Raw genomic sequence first — 14,047 nt, 5'->3', positions numbered from 1 at the left:
ATATTCTTGAGTAACTATTTTATATTTGGAAGAAAAGGAGATCACTAACCGTTGGCCATAGGTCTTGCTGCCTTGTGAATAAAAATAATCTAAATTAAATAAAAAAGAAAATTACCTATTAGGATTATGTAAAAAAAGCATTACATTTCCTTACGAATCAGGTTACCGAGATACGTTTTTGCAAAAGAAAAAAAAAGGTCAGTTACCACTATTAAACTTGTATATTGTTTTATACTAAGCCCTTCCAATGGCCTCTCTGAGGGACTGTTTAGTTTGTATTACACTCTAATAAACTCCAGGTGTGGAGGACAAACTGAATAATAAGAACCCGATGGACCAGACTAGTTAAAAATAATGCGGTACATTCCTAGTTCTCTGCATTTAATTTATTGTTAATCATTGTTATTACTTACATTTATTGGGTAGTTTTTCTAGATTTATTAGGCACTACATTTAACAGTGTTATCGCTTGTAACTGACTATCAGTGGAATAGAAAACATATTTTGTTAAAGAGTCTTACCCTAATTAGTAAGTTGTTTCCCTATTGAAATAAAACAGACCCTAAGAGAGTCAAGTTAAGACTGGCTTTTTTTTTTCTTAAGTCAGAATAAAAGTTCAACTAGGAAACCTATTTTTTTCAAGACCACCTGTTGGAGCAGACAAGCAGAAGTATCCACATACCCTACCCAGAGCTCTGTTAGGTGAAATACTTGGCTGAAAACCATCAAGTCAAAAGCTTAAAGGTTTTCAGCTTGAAGGCTGAGCTAATCAATGGAGTCTTTTCCTGACCAGTGTGATATGTGGGGGAGAGCCATTAAAAAAATGAACAAAAGCCAGTTTGAGCTGCTTACTCAGCAGTCCCATGCTATACAGCCGAGCCAGTGGGGCACATCCCACAGCTGGTGGGGGACAGACTGAGGGGAGATGATGCTTTGGAGAGGGGAAGGTGGCCCCAAAGGCAGGTGATGGCAGTGCTCCCAGAGAGTATTGTAGAGCAATTGGGGCTGGCAACAGCTGCTTCACATCATCTCAAATCTGCTCATTTTGGGCCAAACATCTCCTGAGCCAGCACAGCCCCTTGCAGGTCACCTGTGATAGCCTGGGGATGGGAGCCATGCAAGCCCTGCATGAAAATCGAGAGCTACAGCTGGCCCACCCCTGCTAATCATCTATGTACTCCACCCAAACCTTGGGCAGATGTGCTAGCAATCTGCCAGCTGGCTATTTGCATCACCTCATCAAAATAAAAAGCACGATCAACATAATGCTCTGGTTATCTGCTTGGATGGACAAATCAAAACCGCTTCTTTGGTGGCAAGGTCGTTAGTCACCACTGATGTAAAAAGCAACAATCCCTCCCAAATGCCCAGGGCTCCTCTTAAAACTAGCGGATGCATTCTGCACTCACCTGTGCTCTATTCGGGAGGCCACATTCAATTAAAAGCAACTTGATATCCTTAAGTGCCTTCAGTGTGAAAATGTCAAAGGATTTTTCGCACAGCACAGGTCAGTTTAGGAAGCTGATCATAGGAGATACTTTGATGGAGGTTATGGCAGAGTCTGAAGGAAAACTCAGAGCTCCCATGCTCTGCACTCAGCCACTTTTGCCAGAGGCAAAGGGTTTGGTTTTAGAGTTTTGCACCTCTGTAGGCACCACTACATGGTAACGGTGCCTTGGGCACTCCCCCTCACCATCGTTGCGAACGTGCTAGGGGAAAAGGATGCACTGCCGGGTGACATTTGTGGTTTTACCTCCCATCCATCAAGACAATCAGTGGGCACAAAACACCAAAGTCCTTGAGAACCTAGGTGGGACTGAGGACAGAGAGGTAGGCTGGGTTTCTTTGGGCATCCATGCAGCTGTTCTTGCAAGGCGTGAGCTCAGCTCCAGGTCTCTGGTGACCGCTCTGTCAAAGGCTGAAACATCCCCCGGCAGCTTCTCTTCCTGTGGAACCAAATATAAATCAGTACTGGAGGAAATGCTGCTTGCACAGAGAGAGAGAGAGAGAGGGAGGAAGCAAGAGCCAACAGATGATTTGCTGCTCTGCTCATCCTAAATCCCTGGTATTTAACTCACAGGAAAGCAGCAGGAAATCTTACTATTTTGAAGGAAGTGGGGGGCGGGGTGGGGGGGTGAACAATGCTAGGTTAGATGAATCGTGATGACAGCTCCTCTATACTGCCAAATTGGGGAAAGTAGGGATCATCAGAGCAGTTCCTCCACTAAAAGTATTTAAGTCATTGCTGCCAGAGATGCCAGATCTCAGGGAAACTCTTCCCAGGTCAGCGGGGAGCAGGCGACCCCTTCTAATTTACAGAAGCCAGATCATACAGCCGTAGGTGGAAGAGGACTGCTGTGGAGACCCTTGGCTGTCTTTGCCAGACATCCAGTGCCTCAAGCCCTGAAATACCACCTTCCGCAACCGGAATTTCTGCTGCCAGTGGGAAATCCCCCATTAATAACATGGGCATTGTCCGAGTGCTCCAGCTTCCCGTAGTTCAGCATCAGTGTGGGTAAGACATGTACGCAGGTAATGTGAAAGCCAGGTTAGCCCGGGTTTTACCCTGGCCCCTGCCCCATGGGACCCCCTCACTGTGGTCCTGCTTTTGCTCTGACGTTGGCCTCTTCTGATTCTCAATAGTTTAATTTTCTGCCTGCCACCGGCCTTAGATTTTTCCTCTTTATCTTTTGCCCCCAGTTTGGTGTTTATGTCAGCAGACGGTACAAATTACTCAGAGGATTATTTTAAATGAATTCTTGTTATTGGATGTGATACATGTATGAAAATATGTGTTGTTTTTCTAGTGATGGTGTCTTAGTGTTCCGTCATGCTCCATCATTATCATGTATGTGTTCTGGTGTGTAACTCACATGCCAAACTCTCCCTGCTTGTAAACTACCCTAAAAATCACTCACCAGGAATACTGTTTTGCATGCTGCCTCTGTTCAGAGCAGACCTCTGGTTTCTTGTGCGTTTTGGTTTCTGAGATCCACATGCTGGAAGCAGGCCCTCGAATGCCCCGTTCAGGCTGTGGGTACCCTTACAGCAGGGAAGGAAGCCAAAGAACTGCATTGCTTTGCATGTGCCAGTAAAATGATATCCCAGGCAGTGTCAGACAGAGTGCAGGGTAGTTCATAAATAATAATAATAACATTTCACACTTGTATAGCTTTACACCTCCACTAAGACCTACCAGCCAGACTTTTCTCTGGAAAAGCCCTCTCTTCCTCCTTCCCATTGCTTCCCCCTGTTTTGCAACATGTTGTTAGTTTGGGGCAGAACGTCTGTATTTTAATCCAACCAAAGCAACAGCTCTTCCTAATCCCCTCACAGAGGGGAGTGTGATGCACTGAGATGGGGGCAAGGGGGAAGCAATCAGACACCAGCAGTGGCAGAGCCTCCAACATCTCCTGCCAAGCCAGGGCGAGCGGGGTGGGGGGAGAAAAGTGTATTTTTCCTGTAGGACAGGAGCTGCTCAGGGGGCAGCAAACAAGGGAGGATGAATTCCTTCCTGGGCTCTTCCTTCCAGCCCCGAGGAAGAGCCCAGCGGAAGGGGCTGTGAAGAAGGTTGCCCTGCTCAGGCAGTAAATTGGGCATAAGCATGCAGAGATGCTGTTTTCCACAGTAGTGTGATTGAGGGTTGTCTTTCCATCGTTTGGTGTGAAAATTATTCCAGATGTTGGAGGGTAATCTAAATATACTAAAATATACCTAAAACAGAAGAAGAAAACAGAATAAATGTGACTCCAACCAGTCAACAAGCAGTCTTCTGCCTCTCCAGTGGTCCACAAATTGGCCTTCATGAAGTCCTGATGGGACCTCCTGAGCTGAATACCTGAGGAGACAGAAAACGGGACAAATCCAAAGTTGTCTTTACTTCTTATTCACTCTCAGATAGGAAGACAGACATGAGAATTCAGCCTAGTGTGAATAACTTTATTCATTCTTGATATTTCCCATCATCTACAAAAGCAGTTTCTTTTGCTGGTTGTTGTTTTATATAATTTTCCAAACAATACCCTTTAGCAACAAGACCTCCCTTTTTAAAATGCATTTCCAGAGGGACTTGAGTCCGGATCACACACACACACAAGGCAAGCTTCCAGCATTCTTATTACTCCACTGGAAGAAATAGCCAGAGCCAGCATCTCTGAACCATTTCCCAAACTGTTCTGTTCTCCTGACTTCAGTGTCAGCAATGCGCTGTTTCTAATCCATTACAGGAATTTATCACACTACGTGTCAGTTTGTTTCTCTTCTTTCCTCTTCTCACTTTAAAATGACATCAGGAAAGAAACTTTACAGCAGGGCTGCTTGGATCCAAGTTTTAGCGACAGAGCACTTTACTTAACGGGATCCTAACCATGCACATTAATTTTTAAGGGCATGTACTAAACAGATCAGGCTTTACTGTAGTCTAGAATTTCTTTTGTTTCCTTTTTGGTGGTGATCTTTATGGCAAACAGTTTGCAATACTAGCAAACAAGCATCCAGATTTCCTTTTCTTTTCTTTTTTTTTTTTTTTTTTCCGAAGCAGCTTATCCTAAATAGATAGTTTAAAGCCTTGTAATAGGGAACATCGATGCTGTAATGCACTGGAATGATCCCATCTGGGAATGGTCCTAAGCTGATGTGGGAGAGACAAGTCTGTCACTGAAGAAATCCAAAACTACCTGTATGTTTGTGGGATCAAATCTTTCTCTCAGAAATTACTACTCTCTTTACTTGATGGAGTAAGGATTGAAAAAAAAAAATCTCTGAGCTGAGTATATTTTCTCTGTCTGAATAGTCAGTAGTTAAAATCACAATAATGAAAGAAAACACTGGGGAAAAGTGCGTCATTGCAAGTTTCTGAAGGGCCCAATCCTACATCACTTATTTTTACGAGTCATTGTGTGAACTGAAGCTGAAAGGATAAATCAAGTGTGTGAGAATTAGTGCATGAGTAAAGATTTCAGGATCAGGACCCTAACTCTCAGCCTCATAAATTTCCTACTGGAGAGGATTCAATGTTATTCATTCAGCTTTTATAGAGGGAGTGAGGAGGCAGTTTTGTCCTTTTTCTTTTTAATTAGATTTCATTTGTTTAGATTGTTATGGAGATGGTCAACCACAATAGGGAACCAAAAGCACAGAGTAGGACAATTCCTAGAAGCCTGCTACAATCAGCATGGGATCATTGTAAGTGCTGGACACTTCATTTTCATGACATGATCTTTGATTCCTCGGAGGCGAAATAAAAATGGACATGACTGAAGTTTATGAAGGGAGACATCTCAGTTCAAATGGGAACATTAAGACATCCCCAAACCAACAGCCAAAAAGGGCCAAAGAATGAAGTAGAGAAAGAGATTCAGATTCAAATGCATTCCCCAGCGTAATTACTGGAGAAACTGGGAGGTGAGGGGCAGAATGGAGAGTGGCCATTGAATGGGATGAAAACCACAAGCATTACAAAAAGAAAAGGAAAGAAAGGGGGCCTATGGGTAAACAGGATGGAGGGAGAGAGCATGAGTGGCAGATGTCACTGGTTTCATTCCATCGCCTTAACTTGCTGTTTGAAAAAACTCCTCATGTGTGACCTGAAAAGAGAGAGAAACAAAATGAAAACAGGCATCAACAAAGCACTCGCTGTATGATTTCAAAAAAATGTAAATTAATGACTGGCAGTAAGAATCTCCAAAGGAAACAACATCCCAGTTTAAGCATTGCCATCAACAAAAGCTCAACAGCATATGGTAATGTTAACTTTAATATGAAAAGATAATAACAATCTTTTAAAAGTGACTTGAGAAAAAACCCTTACTAGGTGCTCATCCTTTTCAACTTGCCTAAAAAGAAAAGGTGTTGGAAGATTTTATGTTTTGGTTTTGTTTTTTATTTCTTTTCTTTTCCCCTAAACTGTTCACATTGTGTAGTTAAATGAGGTTGAGATTGGTACAAATTTTGAATAAAAGTGCCTAGGATCTCCAGCTAACAAGGCAGAAAACCAGATTTGTAACGGATAATTGCATCTAAACTTATTTAAATGTCGGCCTATTCTTTAGAGCAGATTCAAGGTAACATTTCCTCCCCTACCCCTCTTCTAGAAATGTTGTTGTATGGCTGAAAAATGAGCATCCTTTCATGGCCCAAGGGAGCCTCATCCTGTGTATTTCCAGCTGCCAGTTGCACCCCTGCACAGCACCAATCCTCAAAGCCTTGCCCCTCCTTCAGAGCCAGCTATCTGGCCACACGTCAGCGATTGCATCTGTGATAACTTAAATGCATATGCACGTTGCATGATAAAATGTTCTTTGCTCATGCCATTACTGTGTAGGTTTATGCAAATTTCTGCCTTTCCAGGCACAACTGTTGCCTTTGGTCTTTGCAAATCTCTCCCCTGCCCTGTGCTGTTATCAAACAGAAGGAAATTACTTTATTCAGGTCACCCTATGAAGGCCTGAGGATGCTGTTTACTCACATGAAAGGCCTAACTTCAGTTTGGACTTCTTATATAAAAAAGGACTATTGATAAGATTATGGTCCCCAGAAGCAAATGCAGCTCTGAATGTTACTTCTGCCCCCCCCCCCCCGATAAATATCAGTTTCTTAACTTGCCTACAATGGGCCAAAGTGACTACTTTTAGAAAGATGGATATTTAAACCAACAGCACCTCCACGCAAATGTACATTACGCTGCTGTTTTAACCTGTGATCCCACAGTGAGGTCTTGGAGGTATCATTTTGCAATAAAGAGGTATTTCACGGTCAATTGGCTTTATCCAAAAATAATAGGAAAAGAAGCTTGCAGGGGGAAAACCAACCTAGTTTGGCACAAAATGCTAGCACTACTGGATCTGAGTAGAGGAGAGTTTAAAAGACTCTTGTGCGCTTAGCCGTACGCTGAAAGAATGTCACACAAACAACAGCCACCACATGAATGCATCCATTATATCCTTTATTGAAGATCACAACAATAGTAGCACTTCATTGAAGAAAAGATGATTCCTCTATTATAGACAGGCCCCTCAGATCGCCTAGCTCAGCGTACAACTGCAAGATGTACAGTTCTCTCTGCATTTTCATGTCATTGCCAAAACACACAAAGTAGATTCTCAAATGCCTGGGGCTAAACTACAGCCCCTATGAACCACGCTAGAAGTTTGAGAGCCCAGAAAAAGTTCTGAAGGTTTTCTCTGTCTCTCTTCATGAGAGAAGCCAAAGCTCGTGGGTACAGTGTTTGTCATGTGAAACAAGGCTATTTTATATCATTTGGAGTTGTTTTATTAATGGTGCTGAAAAATTGTTCACTTCATTTCACTTTTTGTCTCCTTTTGAACGTAGCGGGATGAAGGTAGAGTGTTTTTAACACATCCAAGATAAGAAAAGAATAGACCCTTTTGTCTCTAGAGCTGTATGCCATCACTATTAAAAATCTTTCATCTCATCTCAGACAACAAGCAGAGAGCGTGACAAAAAATAGGAGAGTCAACAGTAAAAAGTGTGTGGCAGGGGGTGGAGGCTGATAGGTAGATAGAGGCGCCTCTTTGCCTTGAGTTTCATCCTAGAAGAGTTGGTCAGGGCAGAATTCGTTCCTCTCGGGCAATTCTTCTCCTGTTTTCTCAAGGGACAAATGTCAGAAGCTCAGTTGCAATGAGGCACCTGTGAGTGGGCAAGGAGAGCTGTCCTGCAGGATGAAGGGTTAAGTCAGCTGATGGAGGGATCTTGTATTGCCGTGGCATCACTGGTGTCCTATAAAACTGGAGCTCCTGGGGCCCAGCGTGATGTTGTCGGTGCCATCGAGGGTGAAGCAGAGCCAAGGAGGGACGTTGTGAGCCAAGCAAGGACATCAGGAGCCAAGGAGGGAGATCACAACAGGTGCTGCAGTTGGTGACTGCACAGGAATGCTCTGGGGCTGCCACGCCAGCAAAACAGCCGGGCCACGTGCTTGTCACTGAACATTCACCCGAGCTGGTTTGTGTCCCTTGACACCTGATGCATGCCATCAGTCACCATTTGTGGGTGAGCAGGAGATGGCACTGGGTGTCAGGCTGAGCACAGCCTGACATTTCAGCATCCCCACCACTTCTCCCTATGCCGGCGCAGCTCCGAGAGGAGCGGTCTGCACAATGGGATGAAAAGAGCCAAGGAAAGATACTTATGAGTCATGGTTAAGTTCAGCAGATCATCCTAAACCAACTTATAAATGAATGTTTAATACATTTCCCTTTGACATTCCTGAAATAAATGTTTGAACTTTCCATTTTGAAAGAACATTTAATTTGGAAATTTAATTACATTTCCCTTTTGAGAGAAAGAAAAGCAACAATAACAGCTGAAAGAGAATGAATTTTTTTTTTTCCAAGCTGAAATGGATTCCTCTTGTGGTTTGATTTTTCTGATTCATTTTGGGGCTACAGGAAGGATAAACGTTTCTTTCAGATCAGCCTGAAACAATGTCGTTCAAATCAGCCAATGATTCCAGTAAAGAGGAGCAAATGCACCCAGCCCCTGTGCGCAGAGCTCTGCTTAGAAGCCCTTTTCAGTGTGTCACCTGGTGTCATCAGTCCTATTTATCTTCAAAGATTTGTCACTCATTCAGTGATTTTAAGTCCTGTGGCATCACCTGTAGGTTTCAGGGATGTTTGTTTGCCAAGGCGGACCACACTGGTATTACATACAAACATAGAAATACCTGCAGTATATAATATAGATATTCTACCAGGACTTATAAAATTCAATTTATAGATCTCCTGCGCACAACAGTAAAAAAATAAATCAGCGAAGTATCATTTTTGGCAAAAGAAGGCAGAGCTGAGGAGGTAAATGGTAAGTAGAAAAGCTTGTAAAGTCTTGGAGGTCCCTTCAGCAACTGTGATTTATCTTTTGACCTTTTCTGTTTGTTTATCGTCACATTTTGCCAAAAAATAGTGGTTGCTGTTTCTAATTTTTTTTTTTTTTAAATAACCTTTTTCCTCTCAGATTTCCCGGAGATGGCAGCACTAAACTCAACACAGCTATTGAAAAATACACTGTGGCTTGAAAATATGTCTGATCAAGAGCAAAAAGGTTTCTGCTTCTTTCCTACAGATGCCTTGGTCAAAAAAATGGTATCAGCTGCATGTTTGCTTGCTTTATAAATTGGGGGTGACATGCAGAAAATCTACTTGGGAAACTGTTGGCCTTTTAAGAAGACAGTGTGCTATTCAGTTCAATGGGGTGAGACTGGTTCGAAAGGTTGACCAACAGAACTGGTATAAACTAGATTTTTCAGCTCATTGAACATTTTGAACTTTTGTTCTATTTCTTCTTCCTGTTGGGCATCAAGAAAAATTATACTTTTAATTGACCAATTAGTCAAAAAGTAGTATTCTTAAACTGTTTAAAGCTGCTTGAATTGGACAAAACTTGTATTTCCGATTAAATTATTTGAGTCTGTAATTAAAAATAAGATTTTTTTTTTAATTTTTAGAAAAACAACAACAACAACGAAAAAGCCAACAGAACCTTGTAAGATCTTGGCATCACCCCCAAATGCATTTTTCGTTTAGATTTTTTGCCATGAAGAATTTAGACTGAAAGCTGAACAGAATTTCAAGGAGGAATGTGAACAGTAAGAAACTGTTAGCATTATAAGTTACGTTTTTCTCAGTGGGATCGGTTGCTATTCCAAACAGTGTTTAGTCATCAAATCAATTTGAGGAAAGTATTCATGATGCTGCCAAATAACTAATGCAGATTCAATGTGTGTATCTTCTGTGGCAAGTTAATAAGCGTGTTTATTGTTCAGTTTTTAAGCCAACTGTTAGGCCTGGCATCTTTAAAAACTAGTGTTTATATCCAAGCTTCTTTAAAATTATATGAAGTCAAAGTCAAATTATCAAGTCCCAAATAACTTAACTGATTTGATTCCAAAATTCAAACTGGTTTCTGAGACAGAAACATGGCAAAGTACTGGCGAAGGACTTTCTGAACATGAATGATTTTGACATCTTGCAGTTAATATCGCTCAACCGTGACTCTTGGATTACCAGCTCCAAACCCAAAATCTTACCCTAATTCAACCTCAGATATTAATCTTATGACCAACTGGGTCTTCAATGTGAGGTAAATGTGGAGAAAGGTCTCTCCGCATCAGGCCTTCTTACACATTGGTTGGCCATAAACTGCTGGTTGATGATCATCTCTATAAAATGCCAGTCTGGGTTCAGAGTCCGAGCAGCCAACAATGCCAGCTGCGCCCTATCTGGGAGCGTGGACCATGGAAAACCTCAGTTTTGATGCATTTCTTACCCTTGCATCAGTGACCATGAGAAGTTCTCCATGTGCTGGAAGTCAGTGTGATGTACGGGAGCTTTCTTGTTATGCTTGGTATCTTCTGTGTGAGAACAGAGGATACAAGAGGACATATAACCAGCTAAAGTAATTTTTTCTTAGTTTAAAGAAGTAACTTCTAATTTCCTCTACAGATTTGATCCCTTTACTAGTTGGTCCCAAGAGTGAGTCCTGCTCAGTAGGTCACTGGAGAGACAATATGGTCCCACAGTTGGAACACCAGACTGCAGCTGTAGGAACCTGTGCCTCGCTGCCGTCCTCGCCACTGAGTCCATGGTGACTTTGGGTACCTTCAATCCCTTCCATGAGACGGGATTCTGATGATAAACCCCATCTCCTCTGTTTTATTTTATTCCGGTCCCATTGGTCCACAGGCAAGACCACAGCGTCCCATGGCTGTCGGCAGGACAGGGAGGTCACGGGGAGCCTGTCCTGGGAGAGGGGGAGCTGCCTGAGGATGTAGATCCGAGCTGACATGGGACTGTCTGCTGTGCTCTGTGAATTGCCTCTCCAAAATGTCCTCTTCAAAATCTTCTGGAAAAAGAACATGCCAGATCATTTTTACTTAACATAAGAGAAAAAAAAAAAAAAAAAGAAAAAAAAAAAGAAAAAAAAAAAGAAAAAAAAAAAAGAAAAGGCTTTATGACTCAGTGCTGCATCTAGGAAAAAAGTGTTAACCCCCTTACCGCCCCCGCCTTCCCTGAGTCACTGTGACCCTCCCAATTACTGCAGGACTATCACCTTCAGGAAGCATCAGTCAGAGCTTTGGCACGGGTTAGTCCCTCTCTTATATTACCTGATACTTTGTTGGATGAAACCCGGTTATTTCTCTCTGCCTCTTCCTGCAAGCTGGCTACTGTTGGTGCAATAGCTTCTGCAGCTCCTGCCATCTGGAACAGACTTCCCACCCTGCTGGTTTTGGCCTCTGCTTCATTTCAATTCTGAGATGAAACAATATTCTCCTCCCTTGTCTATGAGTCTTCATTTCTCTCTAGCCTTGCTATTATGTATTATTTATCCTAGTAACTGCTTGACAGTGGTCACTTGTTACTACAGGCTAAAGAAAAGACAGTAAAATATTTCCAGTCACAAGCTAGTGTTTTTTTTTTTTACTAATACAGTGGCTTTTCCTAAGCAGTCTCCTTCTTTTGGCTGAAAATATTATTGCGTGATCTCTCCTGAAATGTGATTAACGTTAGTTTGAATTCTTGAGAAAGCTTAATCAAAGTCGCTTTCAACCATTTTTAATTATGTATGCATGAAAAAATATACACATTTCTGCTGTGGAAAAAAATATTGTCACACATCCTCATCCTACTACGTGCTCACATACACATCAGATGGCTCAGATGTTGGTAAAGCTGGAAAAGGGGTTATCAAATTAGCAGAGAGGAACTTTTATGGACTAATTGGACATATAGATCAGGGAGGGAAATAACACTGTGTCTCTCATAAAGGAGGGAAGATTATTTAGTTTCTTAGCTTTTTCTCATATTACAAACCTGAGAAATGAAACATGCCCAACATGCAAGCAAAGCTAAGTTTGCACTAATGAGAAAGCAAAACCCCAAGTATTTTGGAAAGGGTTTAAGCCCTCATTCTTCCAGGCACAAAGGAGGCTTCAGCACTGGGGTCAGGGAGACATTTTGCGAAAGGTCTACTGCAGAGCCTTTAATAATATCCTCAGAAGTATGGGGTAATAGCCTCTGCTTGAGACACTCTTTTATCCTACTGTTTTCTTCTGCTCTTGCCATTCTTCTCCAGCCACTGAACAAAGATGGGTCTTTGTTCCATCACAACAACATCTCTTGGACTTGAAGGAGTGGGCAATTAGTCTTTGTGAAGCCCATCAACAGCATTCTCCACTAGCCACATCGATCTGGCAATGTTCTGCTTGCTCTCCCCATTTAACAAGAATGTCAGGAAAAAGCATTAAAAACTGAGTCATCAGTGACATTCATTGCCACATGGTATCATCAAGGCCAGATATTTAATAGGATTTTAAAAATCCAAATTTGTACTTACTTGTTTGTAAGGACTCCAACCAGTGACACTGGGCGGGACTGAGAACAAGCAGAACACGCAAAGGCCTCAATGGCTGTAGAGCATCAACAGCTGTTGTGTTAGAGCTTAGGAGCCTTAATTGTGGATGAAAACCCATTTGTAAAAGGAGCTATGGGAACATGGAAAGAGACAACAGCAGTGACCTGAGATGGCAAGATGACGAGTGATAACGCACTGCGACTGGCCATCTCCAGCTGGTGGGTGTCAGCAGGGGTTGAGCAGGAGCAAGCAATGTTTGGAGAGGGTTTCTGGGGGAAAGGAGAACCTGTCTGAAAAGGGTAAGAGTGGCTCCTGGCAAGTGGAAACAAAGGCAGCTGTAGAGATGAGAATGGTGGGTCACCAGCAGAGCAGAGGGGCTGGAAGGTGGCACAGAAAAAAGCTTGAAGAGGCGAGTATGGGGAGACTGAGCTGTGAAGAGCCCTGTGTTTGAAGACAAGAAGCCTGAAGGAGAGATTTGGTACTTCAGGGCTCCTCTTGGCCTGGAAAGCATGAGACCTTAGTGAGTAATTGAGCTGGGAACCACAGGGTACCACAGGAATGAACCACTGGACCCTGATGGCTTTGCTTGATTTTTCATCTTCCATTTGCTGCTCCTCTGCGTTCCTCTCTCATTTGACTGTGGTCGATTTGTGGGGTTTGTTTTTCTTTACTTCATTCCACCTTTTCTCTTTTCTTTTATGTCCTAAATTGTTATTCAGCTGTTTTGATTTAAATTATGTTTATGTACAGTTACTCACAGCTCTGACTGTTGCCTCCTCCCTCCTGCAACTGTCTCTGATGCTCGCACACTTGCTTTGGCTCCTTTACAGCAGATGCCTGGAGCAGCAAATGAAAGCAGCTCTTTTATCAGTGAGCCCTTTCACCTCCATTTTTTTTTTGTTTCTTATTAAGGCTCCAACCAGGCCTAGCTTTTTCTTCAAACGTAGTATGCGCAACTCAAAACAACAACAACGACAACTGCTGCCACCAGAAACCCAGCTAAACTGTAAAATTACCGACTCTTCTAAAACCGTCCCTCATTCCCCTCCTTTGTTTTTCAGCAGCGCAGCAGCGTTACTTGTAGAGGGTGTTACACGGACCCCACTGTGGCACTCTGAACACCACATGTGGCCAATCTAATTTAGCCTATGGCTAAACAAATCCCCAGTCGTGGAATAAACCTGCCTATGTTATTAGCAAATGCTGTGAGAAAATGTTTAACGTGGCTTTGTGAAATAGGAGTTGAAAAAAAAAAAGGCTCAGAATTTCTTCCAGGGCACAGAAATGTCATTGTGGTCAGCAATTCACCGAAATGTGAATATTCAATTACGTATATAATTCAATGTTTGAAAAAATGAGGGGAGGAGTATTTTCTTTTACTGGAGATTGCAAACATCAACATTGAAAATCTGGAGACTCGTTGAAGATTTTCCAAGAAAAGTGGACAGAAGCAGTTCAGTTTTGAAATGAAAGCCTCTTTACTTCCCAAGGGGTTTGTGGGATTTTAATAAAACGAGTTGTTTTTCATAATTTTCAAAAGAGATGCATCTCTCCCATAAATTCCATCTGCAAGATTGCCCTTCTACAGACAAACCCATATACCATTGTTTGTAAGGATGATGAAAAATGCCTTCAGTGTTAAGCACATTGCCAATTCACTGAAATACTTTTTTTTTTTTTAATC

The sequence above is a fragment of the Chlamydotis macqueenii genome, chromosome 7, assembly GCF_036417535.1.
Source record: "Chlamydotis macqueenii isolate bChlMac1 chromosome 7, bChlMac1.mat, whole genome shotgun sequence".
Taxonomy (NCBI): Eukaryota; Metazoa; Chordata; class Aves; order Otidiformes; family Otididae; genus Chlamydotis; species Chlamydotis macqueenii.
Note: the sequence above shows the minus strand (reverse complement) of the source record.